Source organism: Prionailurus viverrinus, chromosome B4 (genome assembly GCF_022837055.1).
Source record: "Prionailurus viverrinus isolate Anna chromosome B4, UM_Priviv_1.0, whole genome shotgun sequence".
Lineage (NCBI taxonomy): Eukaryota > Metazoa > Chordata > Mammalia > Carnivora > Felidae > Prionailurus > Prionailurus viverrinus.
This window is the reverse complement of record NC_062567.1, coordinates 131,931,910-131,944,597: the sequence shown is the minus strand read 5'-3', so window position 1 is coordinate 131,944,597 and position 12,688 is coordinate 131,931,910. Positions and strand designations below refer to the sequence as shown.

At 51.1% G+C, this 12,688-nt stretch overlaps 1 protein-coding gene across 1 annotated transcript in view; it reads right to left on the bottom strand.

The window, feature by feature from the left end:
- The window catches only part of ZC3H7B (zinc finger CCCH-type containing 7B), a 60,523-nt gene extending 52,306 nt beyond the window's left edge, over positions 1-8,217 (bottom strand). Inside the window, exon 1 of the mRNA XM_047866169.1 lies at positions 7,961-8,217. The gene's annotated coding sequence lies outside the window, so the exon portion shown is untranslated. The remainder of the gene's footprint in view (positions 1-7,960) is intronic.
- Positions 8,218-12,688: the final 4,471 nt, after the last annotated feature.

Sequence of the window (12,688 nt, the reverse complement as noted above, 5' to 3'; positions counted from 1 at the left end):
TATGTGCTTAAAAACAGTATTCTGAGAAGGTGTTCACGGGCTTCCCCAGGCTGCCCAATGGGTCTGCAGGACAGAGATGATTTAGAAGCCCTGTCCTAAGGAATCATGTTTATCCCTACAATAATCTCAAAGGTAGGTGCCACCATGTCCACTCTCCACAGAAAAGCTAGGCTTGAAAAAAATAAAATAGAGTCTTGGGGCACCTGGGTGGCTCAGTAAGTTAAGCATCCAACTCTTGATCTTAGCCCAGGTCTTGATCTCAGGGTTGTGAGTTCAAGCTCCGGGTTGGGCTCCACACTGGACATGAAGTCTACTTAAGGGACAGGGGGTGGGGGTGGGGGTGGGGGGGTGGAGAAAAAAAGGAAAGAAAAGAAAAGAAAAAAATAATCTTTTAAAAAGAAGTGAGGGTTGGAGAGACCGCGACTTGCCCAAGGCCACCCAGCAGCTGAGGAAGAAAGCCAGAAGCAGCGTAGGTACCACCTCAGGCTCCACCAGAAACCACCTGTCAAGGAATGACGGAGAGAAAAGGACCACCCACAGGCCTCAGCAACTTGCAATTTGTTTTCTTTTAACTACCTCGAACAGAAACCAAAGTTCAGGAAACCTCCCTCAGGCCTCCCCCACGGCGCCACCATAAGTCAAACTAAGAGTCAGCAGTTACAAAGGGCTTTTCCGCTCTTGCCTTACCCTCCCAGCTACTTGGGGGCCAAACTGCACAGGAAGGGTTCAATCCCACATCTGTGACTCCAGGGGTCCAGGTTCCAGCTTCTTCACAACTTCCCAGCTATCAAGGGAGATGAGATGTTTAAACTAACTTTTCTTTCAAAGAAAGGTAACAGAAGCTCGGGGCACCTGGGTGGCTCAGTCAGCTGAGCATCCGACTTCAGCTCAGGCCATGATCTCCCGGTTCGTGAGTTCGAGCCCTGCATCGGGCCCCGCACTGACAGCTTGGAGCCTGGAGCTTGCTTCGGATTCTGTGTCTCCCCCTCTCTCTGCCCCTCCCCACTGTGCTCTGTCTGTCTGTCTCTCTCTCTCTCTCTCTCAAAAATAAATAAATAAATAAATAAATAAATAAATAAATAAATAATAAACCTTAAAAATTTTTAAAAAACAAGAGAGATGCATTTCTATATTTCTCACACTGCTGGCACCAGCATGGTCAGGGTCTGGGGAGAGTGGAAGGAATGAAGAAAATAAAGAAAAGAAAAGGAAAGGAAAGGAAAGGAAAGGAAAGGAAAGAAACAGAAGCTTATTGCAAAAGGCTTGGGAATTATGGGCAAATATAATACACGGGGGGTGGGGCGGGGAGAAATCATCCAGAGTCCCATAGCTCAGAGTGATCACTTACTATTGTGGAGTGCTTTTTCTTTTGAGCAATTGAGAAGTCACTGGCCCTGTGCACAGAAGCTCAGGAATCCTTGTGGTCATACCACTTGGGCACCAAGAGTGTTCCATGGATTGCTCAGCCCGCTTCACTGTCTGAAGACAGAGAGGCAGGCTGGGGCAGTGCAAAGGACTCTGAGCCCGGGAGTCCGCCACAGCCCCAAGCTGGCTTTCAGGGCACCTCTCTGAACCTCTGTTTTGTCATTTGGAAGAGGGAGCTAATGACACCCAACTTGCAAGGCTGCTTTGCAGGTTTATATCGTGGGCCCCTAACCCCCACATCCAAGAGGAGATCAGAAATTTGTGTTTCTGCTGAACCTGTACTGTCAGAGAGCGCTGGCAACTTGCAAAATTACCCTGTAAGCGCTTTTTGATCAGTCAACACCAATTCCTTTGCAGTTTATCTATCTAGGCCACTCTTTTTTGGCAAGGGCTGATCTGGACCACCCTGCTACTATTATTCATTTATCCAACAAATAGCCAAAGGACACCTTTATATGCCAGATGCTGGGGGAACAGGGTTAATAATGTCCCTGACCTCGTGGAGCACGTGGTCCAGGCGTGGGAAGACAAATAAACAGGGCAATGTTAAATGCACAAGACAAGTGAAGCTACAGAGAGTGACAAACACGCTGAAATAGGAAATGTGGCAGGAAGTGATGGGGGGCAGGGGGTAGCGGTGCTGGGAGTTTAGGGATGGCCCTTCGGGGAGGTGGCATTTAAGAGAAATAAGATGGAGCCCACCATGGGAACACAGAAGGTAGGTAAGCGTGCACCGGCAGAAGGTACGGCAACGACAATGGCCCTGAGGTGGGAACAAGTTCAGAATGTTCAAGGAAAAGACAGAAGGCCAGTGTGACTGCAGCGCTGGAGTGAGGACAAGCCAAGCAGGAAGCAAGTTTCGAGGGGCAAAGTAAGGCTGGTTAGAAGGCTGCATGCAAGCCACACTGGGGAGCCAGCACTGTGTTCTGAGTCAGGAAGCTACTGGGAGGTTTTCAGCAGAGGAGTGACAAGGTCCCACTTAAATCTTGAGAAGATCCCTTACTGAGGCTGCTGCATTGAAGACAGATGACAAGAGGTGAGGCTGGAAGTTCAGTTAGCAGGCTACGGCAGTGGTCCAGGCCTGGATCGAGGTAGGCAGTGGAGAAGATTCAGGAACATTCCGGAGGTTATGGCCACCACAACCACGCTGTCACACCAGTGGCCTTTATAGTTTTCAAATCCTCTTCATTTGAGCCTCACAGCAAACTCAAGGAAGGTAGGACTGAATCAGTGAGGCCATTTCACAGAACAAGAAATTGAGGCCAAGAGTGATAATATGATTGTGCCCCTGAACATGCAGCTAGTATGTGCTGCAGCTGGGAGTGAAACTCAGGCCTTTGGACTCCTTGCCCTAAGTTCTTCTGGCTGCAGGGGGACAGGGCATGACATGGAATGCGCCAGAGAACAAGAGTACAGATGGACCTCTGTTAGCCCCAGAAGGGTCACAGCCTCCACTTCCCCCTGCAGCCTTCACAGGAAGTGCTCAGTGGATGCTCGCTGGCCGGCCCCAGCACTTCGGAAGACGTGGCTCTCGGTCCAAGGGAATGTGACACCCTGTCCCCTTTCCAAAGTCATAGCAGGGACAGGGTAGCAAGAGCTGGAGGCTGGACCCCTCAATTTTCTTCTGCAAAAGAGGGACTTCTTACCGTAAAGGGGCATCGAGAGGATTAATGAGAATATGGCCAAAAGCACAATACAAACAACAGATGATTGGGATTTCCAGAAGGATAAGAAAAGACCTTCATGGAGACTAAAATAACTTGAGGGGTGCCTGCCTGGCTCAGTCAGCAGAGCACGCGACCCTTGATCTTGAGATCATGAGTTCAAGCCCCACGTTGGGTGTACAGACTACTAACTAATAAAATAACTTGAAGGTACTTCTCCTGCATAGCAGCAAAGACCTTGGGCTCAGGGGTGTCATATGCCTGGCTCTGTCTGACCCCTCCCCGCCGACTCCCTGCTCTGCCACAGCCATGTGATCCTGGAACATCAATCTCCTCATCTGCAAGATGGGGCTGCTAATACGTGTTCCTGCCTCCAAGAGCTGTGAAGCGGAGTCAATAAGAGAAGACCCAGAAAGCGCCAGGCCACACACAGCAGCCTTAAATACGCGGTGGCTGGTGTCACTACTGCCGATGCTGCCATCAAGCCTGCGTTGTCAACCTCGGATTCGGGGCTTGGGATGTGCGGCCGAACTGAAGTCGGCTACCGCTGGGTTCTGGAACGCAGCAGTGGTCCCCACAGCCTGATGCAGACACAGTGCTCGTACACCTGCAGAAGCCATCAGGGTACTCGCAGGGGAACAGACTTCCTAGGGAAATAAATAAGACGGGAAGGAGCCCCGGAGCTGGTGATGACAGAGAAGAGGAAACTGAGCCCGTTTTCTAGGGGCCATTAAATGTGATGAAAGGAGCTGGCTTCTGTGGAGGCTCCTGGGAGCAGACACGTAGCAGTCACTTCATCAGCCTGGGCCAAGGCTCCGGCTTCGGGTTGCAGTGGGACCTCCTCAGAGGACACCTCCTCCTCTTCCACCTGAAGTTACCACTGCGGGGGGGCCCTGTCGCTCTCCCCTCCCTGCCCTGCCTCTCCCAGCCACCCCTCGTCCCACGCTGGGCCAAGTCAAAAGCCAGGCTGCCTGGTCGTCCGGGTCTGCTCTCCAGTTCTGCCACTTAACCTCCCTTGACAGTTTCTTCATCTGTAAAATGGGGACAATCAGAGTGCCTACCTTCAGGGCTGTTACAAAGATTAAGTAAGCTGATCTAGGAAAAAACACTCACAACAGGGCTTGACTATCAGTAATTGCTGGATTGGTTAGTGGCTAAATGATGACAAACTTAAAAACCCCTCCGCTTCTAGTCCCTCTCATCGACTCTCCTGCCCCCGATCCCCAGGCACTGGGCGTCTCCCACAGCTTACCATCACACACACTATCAAACCTCAAGGCTTGCTTTCAGAAAGGGAAATTTAGGCCCAGAGAGCCCAAGGGACCAGAGCGGTAGAGCCTGACTTGAACTTGATCTCGTGCCTGCCACCCACATGGTGGCCGCACCAGGTGACCTGCCCCGTTGTTTACACTGCCTTTGCCCGACTCGGTGCCTCTTCTCAGAAAGCCTTCTCTGGCCTTTCTTGAACCCGTCTCTCAAATGTTCGAATGGCACTTCTACAAAGACCCTCCACCCTGGGGCAAAATAAACCTTCCTCCTCTACACTTGGGGTATAATTCAACATGACAACACACTGGCCGAAAGCGTCCTCCTGGCACCTCCACTTGAGCCTGGGGCACAGGGGGTGAATCAGACCCAGTTCTGCTCTTGGGAAGCTCGGGTTAATCAACCATATCTCCGTCCTTTCCAATCTACAAGCTACTTCAAGGTGTCAAGCCAGACACCCATAGGCATTAGGGAAATGGATTAAGATTCCACACTCAGGGCCCAGACCTCCTTCACCACCATTCATCCTGCCTTCTCGAGGCATGCTTCCAGAAATCTCCTAAGTACTTTCTTTCTTTTTTAGGTTTATTTAGAAAGAGAGAGCGAGAGAGAGAGAGAGAGAGAGAGAGAGAGAGACAGTACAAGCAGGAAGAGGAAGAGAGGGAAAAAGAGAATCCAAGCAGGCTCTATGCTGACTGTGTGGAGCCCAATGCGGGGCTTGATCCCACAAACCGCAAGACTATGACCTGAGCCAAAACCAAGAGTCGGATGCTTAACTGACTGAGCTACCCAAGCGCCCCAGAAATCTCCTAAATACTTTCACAGGACCAGGCCCTGGGACATACGGTAGTTCAGTACAACTCCCTGGCCTTTTGGAGAGCCTGCCGGTCTTTGGGCTTACGCCCCCATCCCCACTGCATCTGCCCAGTCACACTATCCTGGTCTCTACATATTCGAAATGGAGGTGGTCCAATTGTGACATCCATTCCAACGTAGCACACTCAACAGTCACAAAGGCCTGGGTTCAAATCCAACTGGGTGACATCGAGCCAGCCACATTAATCCTGTGCTCTTCAGTTTCTTCATCTGTGAAATGGAGATAACAATGCCCGCCCCTCTTCAGTTCGAGTCATGATCTCATGGTTTGTGAGTTTGAGCCCCCGTCAGGTTCTGTGCTGACAGTGTGGAGCCTGCTTGGGATTCTGTCTCTGTCTCTGTCTCTGTCTCTCTCTCTCAAAATAAATAGATAAACTTAAAAAAAAATAAGAATAATGCTCACTCCTCTTACCACTGTAAGAATCAGAGAGAATGTACGTCAACCTCCCAGCACAGAAGCAACCATGGTGAGCTCAGGAATTCCTTCCTCTTCTGTCCCCCAGCCAAGCCTCCCCATTCTTTCAAGCTCAAGATCCACTTCCTGGAGGAAGCCTCTTCTAACTTTTCCAGGTTACCCTGAGAGCTCTCTCTCCTGTTCACTCCCACTGCATTGACTCTGGTATTAGAGCATTTCCTGGTCCTATCGTGGGTTCCGGTCAGGCTCTCAGTGACAAACTCAACCCCAAGCCTGCCCTTTAGCACCTCACCATGCTCACAGGAGACATTTGAAAACTAACTTGTTATGGTGGCCCAGGACTCTGGAAACACTGAAGATTTGGAGCCAGACAACTAAGTGGGAATCCTAGCTCTGCTATGTGACAGAGAGACCTTCGATTCTATAAGCCTCAGGTTTCCCACCTGGAAAATGAGGATTGAAAAATGCCCACCTGATGTGGTTGCTATGGAGGACAGATGAGCCAGCATATGTGAAAGCCCTTTTGTTATAAACCAAAAAGTGCTATTTAAGGGATTCTTATTTTCAGATTCTCCAAGCCAAACCTACTGACGCCTTAACTTTCTTATACCTAGAGACTAGCTCATCCCACAGAGCTTCTTAGCCCCAAATAATCCACCCACACCCACATTCTTAACTGTCCATCGCAAACAAAAAGCCAACAGCCTGTAATTCACGGCATCCACAGAACACAAACCTCATCCCAGCTCAAGGACCAACAAAAATCTCTCTCCCATGCTCAGATCTCATCCCTCCTGAACATAGGTTTCTCCTTCCCAGCTTAAGGTACCCCATGCCTCAAACCTGTTCCAATAGCATTTTGGCCATGCATCCCTTGTATGCAGTCTAATTTCTGTGGGATGTCAAAATGGGGAAAGAAGACCTTGGCGGGTATGGTTGGTTGTATGTGGGGAGAGGGGTTGTAGTAGTCTTGGTAGTAGACGTAAAGATTCTGCCGGAATTTTGGGTTAAACAGTTGCTAAATGTACTATAATTATCGTGTTTGTATGAAAAGCCAAGGATCTGCATTCTGCTATTTTCATGGGGCTGGATGAATTGCAGACGCTGAGGAAAATGGTAAGAAGTTGGGGTTCAAAGTCTGGTACCTAGGCACCAAAGTCTGTGTGTGCAACCTAAGAGAAATGAAATCCCTAACAAAGCTGCTGTGGGCCCCCAGTCCCCCACTCCAGGCCCAATATGCTTTTCTACCCCAGACTCCCCAGCCCCCCTTTCCGGCCCCCAGCCCCTTCTCTTCCCCGTTGATGCCCTGTTGGCACCCCAGCCATCGGGGTCAGAGTAAATCGTTCCTACGATTTTTTTTTCTTCCTGGGAAAACTGCTTTGTCTGTGTGAAAGACCCCCAAACCAGACATCTTATAAACATCCGAGCCAGACAGATTTTAAGGGGAAAGGGGGGGGGGGGGGGGGGTAGGCCCGAAGGGGTCCCTGAGGCCCTCTGAGAGTGGGAGGAGGGTCCGAGACCCGGGTCCGCGGCTCCGGGGCGCCCATCCCCGCGGGGCGCCCCCCAGGTGCTGGAGCTGCGTCCCCCCACCCCCACCCCGCAATCCCCGCGCACTCCCCGCCCGGCGGCCCGGCCGGATCACTCCTTCGAGCCCAGAGATGAATCCTGCGACCGGAAATTCCCCCCTACCCAGACCGCGCCCCCCTTTCCTGCCACCCCCTCCCCCCGGGCCGGGCCGCAGGCCCCGGATCCCCGGGCTCGCGTGGCCGCGGCAGCCGGCAGAGGCGACCCGTCGGCGGCCGCGGTCCACGGCCCTTGCTGCGGTCCCTCCAACTCTTGGCGCTGCGCACACAAAAGGAAGGGGCGCGCTGCCAGAGACGCCCCTGCCAGCCTCCTCGGCCCCCTTCGCGGGGGCCGGCAAAGCATCCGCGCACCCCAAAGCTCCGGACGCCGGGGCGGGAGCCCCCCACGACACAAAATTCCAAAGCACCCCCCCCTCCGGGAGCTGCAGGGACAGCCAAATCACCCAGCGGCAGGTGCCCCCGGCCGCACAACTTTGAAACTTTGGGGCAAGGCACGGGGAAGGGGAGGGGGAGCCCCAAAAAGGAGGAAATGAGGATTTGGCGGCTCTTGCTTTATTTCTGCAAAATGCACTTTCCAGGTGGCCCCGCGCGGCTCCGGCCTGGCCCGGATCCCCCGCGCCTCCGCCCGGCCCGGCCCCCGGGCGCCCCCGAGCCCTCCCGCCGCCGGCCGCCGGGACGCGGTCGGGCCCCGGCCTCTGCCCCTCCGGGCTCGGGCCCCGCGCAGCACTCACCTCGGCCGGGCTGCGCTCCCCGCGGGCCTGCGCCGAGCCCGATAAATGGTATGCTATGACTAGAGGTATGATTACGTTATTATTATTAGTAATAATAAGAGTAAATGCTATTTAATTACGGGCGGCCGCATCCTGCTCCCGGCGCCGCCGCCCCGGCAGCTCCGTCCATGTGGCTCCGGAGCGCTTTACTTTCATTTCCAGCCCCTTCGGCCGGCCGCTCGCGGCAGCACCCGCTGGAGGCACCGTCTCCCCGCAGCTCTTCCTCCTCGGGTCCTAGAGCGCGGCTTCCCTCGCCTGGCGCCCGGGGTGGGCGGCGCGGGCGGCGCACCTGGGGGCGGGGAAGTCCCCCTGCCCCGTGGTAAGCTCATGCCTGGAATCCACCTTTATTTTCTTTAAACGTGGCCTGCCCTTTCAGGGCCTTTTCGTTGGGCAAGTCTGCATTTCTGGACTGATGCTGGTCAGACTCCGCGCCACGGCCCTTCCCCCTGGGTGTAAAAGGCCCCCCGGGTTGCCAGGTGCTTTCACTGCAGGCTCCCCCAAACCTTAGCTGCTTGTGCCCTTTTCACGGATGACGACCGGAGGCTCAGAGAGGAATCAGACCCTCAATCGGCTGGTGTTTTATGTGTAAGATCTTTCCAGAAAGGATTTGAGGCTGCTTAGAAGATCCAATAGGTGAAGGGAGATTAACCAGAGAGACTGGCTGTATTTCTTGCACCCTTGGTACTGCCTCAGGTCAGGACCAGACTGGATTTGAACCCAGAGCCTTGGATCCCAATACAATGTCATCCAGCTATTACTACCTGTTCCATTGATTCCCGAGGACTCCCACATCTCTGTGAGAGATTTCCTTCTTTCCACCTCTTAATTTGGTGCACACATATATATGCACGTATATTTACACATATGTATATGTATGTGTATGTGTATATATATATATATATATATATTATGTGTGTGTATGTATATACACGTGTGTATGTGTGCATTTAATTTATTGAAGATCAGCTGTGAGCCTGGTGGACTTTTATAAATGTCATCTTTTCCCCAAACATTTGTGCCAGACACATCTTAGAAGCTGGGATACAGCGGTGGAACACATTTTAAACATTTAAACACACTGTGGTAAGTGCTAGGTGGGACAAGAACCTGGGGCTGTGTCTATTTACTTCATTCTCACAAAGATCCCAGAAGGTTGGTTTTGGCATGCCCGTTTTACAGATGGGAAACTAAGGCTGGGAGAGTGACCCGTCCAAGGTGGCAGTTCTGACTCCAGAGCCTGTGTGTTCTACACATGATTTCTACTATTTGCCTTAAGGAAGCCTTGAAAGGCCGGGGGGGGGGGGGGGCGGGGAATGCACCTGCACCATCCGAAATTTCTCAGACTCTTTTCTGTGTGTGCTTTCTGTCTCCTAGATACTCTAAGATTAAAGAACATAAAAGGTAGCTTCTGGCATGAAGAGGATGGGGATTTTTTATTCAAAAATGAAAAGCTGAGATACTCCTGAAACCATTGTTGCACTTGGACGTAAATTAAACAAATAAATGTAATTTTAAAAAATGAAAAGCAGTGTCCAGAGACCTTCAGAGTGGGGTTCGTTTAAAAATGAAACTTTTTTTTTTTACAGAAACCACATATTTGCTTTTGTTTTAATTTTTTAAGGTTTATTTATTTTTGAGAGAGAGAGAGACGGAGTGTGAGTGTGGGAGGGGAAGAGAGAGAGGCAAACACAGAATCTGAAGCAGGCTCCAGGCTCTGAGCTGTCAGCACAGAGCCCGACACAGGGCTTGAACCCACGAACCGTGAGATCATGACCTGAGCCACCTAGGTGTCCCCAAGATGATGGGTTGAAGGCAGCCACATGTATAGCCTGGCAATTTAGGGAGGTGGGGTGGTATGTTGGCATTAGGAAGGCCAAGGTGGGTCAGAGTCCCAGCTCCCACCACTTGCTAGCTGGGGGACCCTAGACAGTCTCACAGCTTCAGTTTTCTCATTTGTAAAAAAAGGACAAGAACAGGGTTGCCCGGCTGGCTCAGTTAAGCGTCCAACTTTGGCTCAGGTCATGATCTCACGGTTCGTGGGTTCAAGCCCCGCGTCGGGCTCTGTACTAACAACTCAGACCCTCCTTGGGATTCTTTCTCTCCCCCTCTCTTTACTCCTCCTGCTCAAGCTTCTGCTCTCTCTCTCTCTCAAAGCAAATAAATAAACTTTTTTAAAAATTTAAAAATAGGGGCGCCTGGGTGGCTCAGTCGGTTAAGCGTCGGATCTCAGGTTATGATCTCACCGTTCGTGAGTTTGAGCCCCGCGGCGGGCTCTGTGCTGACAGCTCGGAGCCTGGAGGCTGCTTCGGATTCTGTGTCTCCTTCTCTCTCTGCCCCTCCCCCACTTGTGCTCTGTCTCTCAAAAATAAATAAATGTAAAATAAAAAAATTTTTTTTAAATAAATAAAATTAAAAAAATTAAAAATAAGGATAAGAACACCTAATAAACATAACCCCTTTACAACTTACAGTGAAACACTCTTGACAGTTGATGAGATTAGACACCACTATTTTTTATCACTCCCATGTTACGGAGGAGAATGCTGAGGCCAGTTGGACCACATCTTGCCTCAAATGAACTAGCTGGTAAATGATATAATTCCACCATCCCAATCTGCCAGGACAATAACATTCTTTTTTTTTTTTTTTTTTAACGTTTATTTTTTTTTTGGGGGGGGGGACAGAGAGAGACAGAGCACGAACGGGGGAGGGGCAGAGAGAGAGGGAGACACAGAATCGGAAACAGGCTCCAGGCTCTGAGCCATCAGCCCAGAGCCTGACGCGGGGCTCGAACTCACGGACCGCGAGATCGTGACCTGGCTGAAGTCGGACGCTTAACCGACTGCGCCACCCAGGCGCCCCAAGGACAATAACATTCTTAAAAGACTGTCTGTCATTTAAAGGGGATTCAGCTGGACATCAGCTCCCCCTTTCAATTGGAGATAACTAAACTATCTAAGCCGCCTGAGATGGTAAATGGCCTTTACAACATGTCAACCCTATGTGGTGGTGTTTTTGAAAGAAAACTCTCGAGGCTGGCACCAGCAGGCTGTTTTCTGGGAAGCCCCAAAATTATGGGGCAGCAAATGCTCTGCGTCCTCACATTAAAGCCTAAGTAGCAGTAGACCACCGCTTACTTACTGTGGGCCAAGTACTTTGTACATGTTGATTCTCTTATCCCCTCCCCCCCCCAAAACCCTATCAGATGGGGACTGTTTTTACCTATCTTGAGGTGAAAAAACACACAGAGCAGGTAAGTGATTTGGTTGAGGTCACACAGCTAAGAAAGAGGCAGAAACAGAATTTAGTCCCTGGCCTGTCTCCCTAGAAAGCCTGACCACTGCGCCATGATGGAGACAACTTAAGTCTGGATGCATCCTTTATTGCATCTGAGGACCAATCACCGGAGAGGGTTGCTAGAGAAGGAGAGTCAGACACTCATGCTCCCACCTTTCAGGAAATGACAGTTATGTCTTTCACTTATCCCTTCTCCAGTGATCACCTCCTGTACCAAGCTTAGGCCTGCCATGGCCTGGCCGCCAGAGAGGACTGGGGAGAGTCTGAGTGCATGGCAACCTTTGCCACAACCATGTGCAAAGTTTATTCCTTCACTCAACAAACACAAAGGTTCATTGCCAGGCCCCACACTGGGTCCTAGACTACAGAGAAACCCCATGTCCCCACAGCTCCAGGAAAGTCCCAGATCCCAGCCCTCCAGCAGGGGATCTTAACTTGGGGCAAGGGGAGTACAACTGGAGGCTTAGGTCGGTGATAATAAGAGTACTTTCCCTATAGGGTCACTCTGAGGATTAAATGAGCGCTTGCATGCAAAACATTGATAAATGTGCGACTAAAACTAAGTAATATGTTCTTCTAGGAACTAATCATAGAATTCAGATTCTCAGAGATGAGAGTGACTTAAAAAGAGAGAAGCGGGGGATCCTGGGTGGCTCAGTCGGTTACGCATCCGACTTTGGCTCAGGTCATGATCTCGTGGTTCCTGAGTTCGACCCCCATGACCCCCATATCTGGTTCACTGCTATTAGTGCAAAGCCCACTTCGGATCCTCTGTCCCCCTCTCTCTGCCCACCCCCCACTTGCGCACATGCTCGCTCGCTCTCTCTCAAAAATAAATATTTTTAAAAAGAGGGAGAGAGGGGCGCCTGGGTGGCTCAGTCGGTTAAGCGGCCGACTTCAGCTCAGGTCATGATCTCGCGGTCCATGAGTTCGACCCTCGCGTCGGGCTCTGTGCTGACAGCTCAGAGCCTGGAGCCGGTTTCAGATTCTGTGTCTCCCTCTCTCTGACCCTCCCCTGTTCATGCTCTGTCTCTCTCTGTCTCAAAAAAATAAATAAACGTTAAAAAAAAATTAAAAAAAAAAAAAAAGAGGGAGAGAGAAGGGGAGGGACCCATGAACCTAGAGGCTACCCACCAGACTAGTACACAAGAGATGAAATGCAGGCAATAAAACAAGGCCACGGGCCTCCAGGGTGGCTCAGTCGGTTAAGTGGCTGACTCTTCATCTCCGTTCGGGTGTTGATCTCAGGGTTGTGAGTTCAAGCCCCACATTGGGCTTCGCACTGGCTATGGAGCCTACTTTAAAAAAATAAAAATTAAAAACGTGGTCACATTGCTGAAAGGACTGTAAGTGAATACTCACATGCCCTAGTTTATGCTAAATTGTTGACAG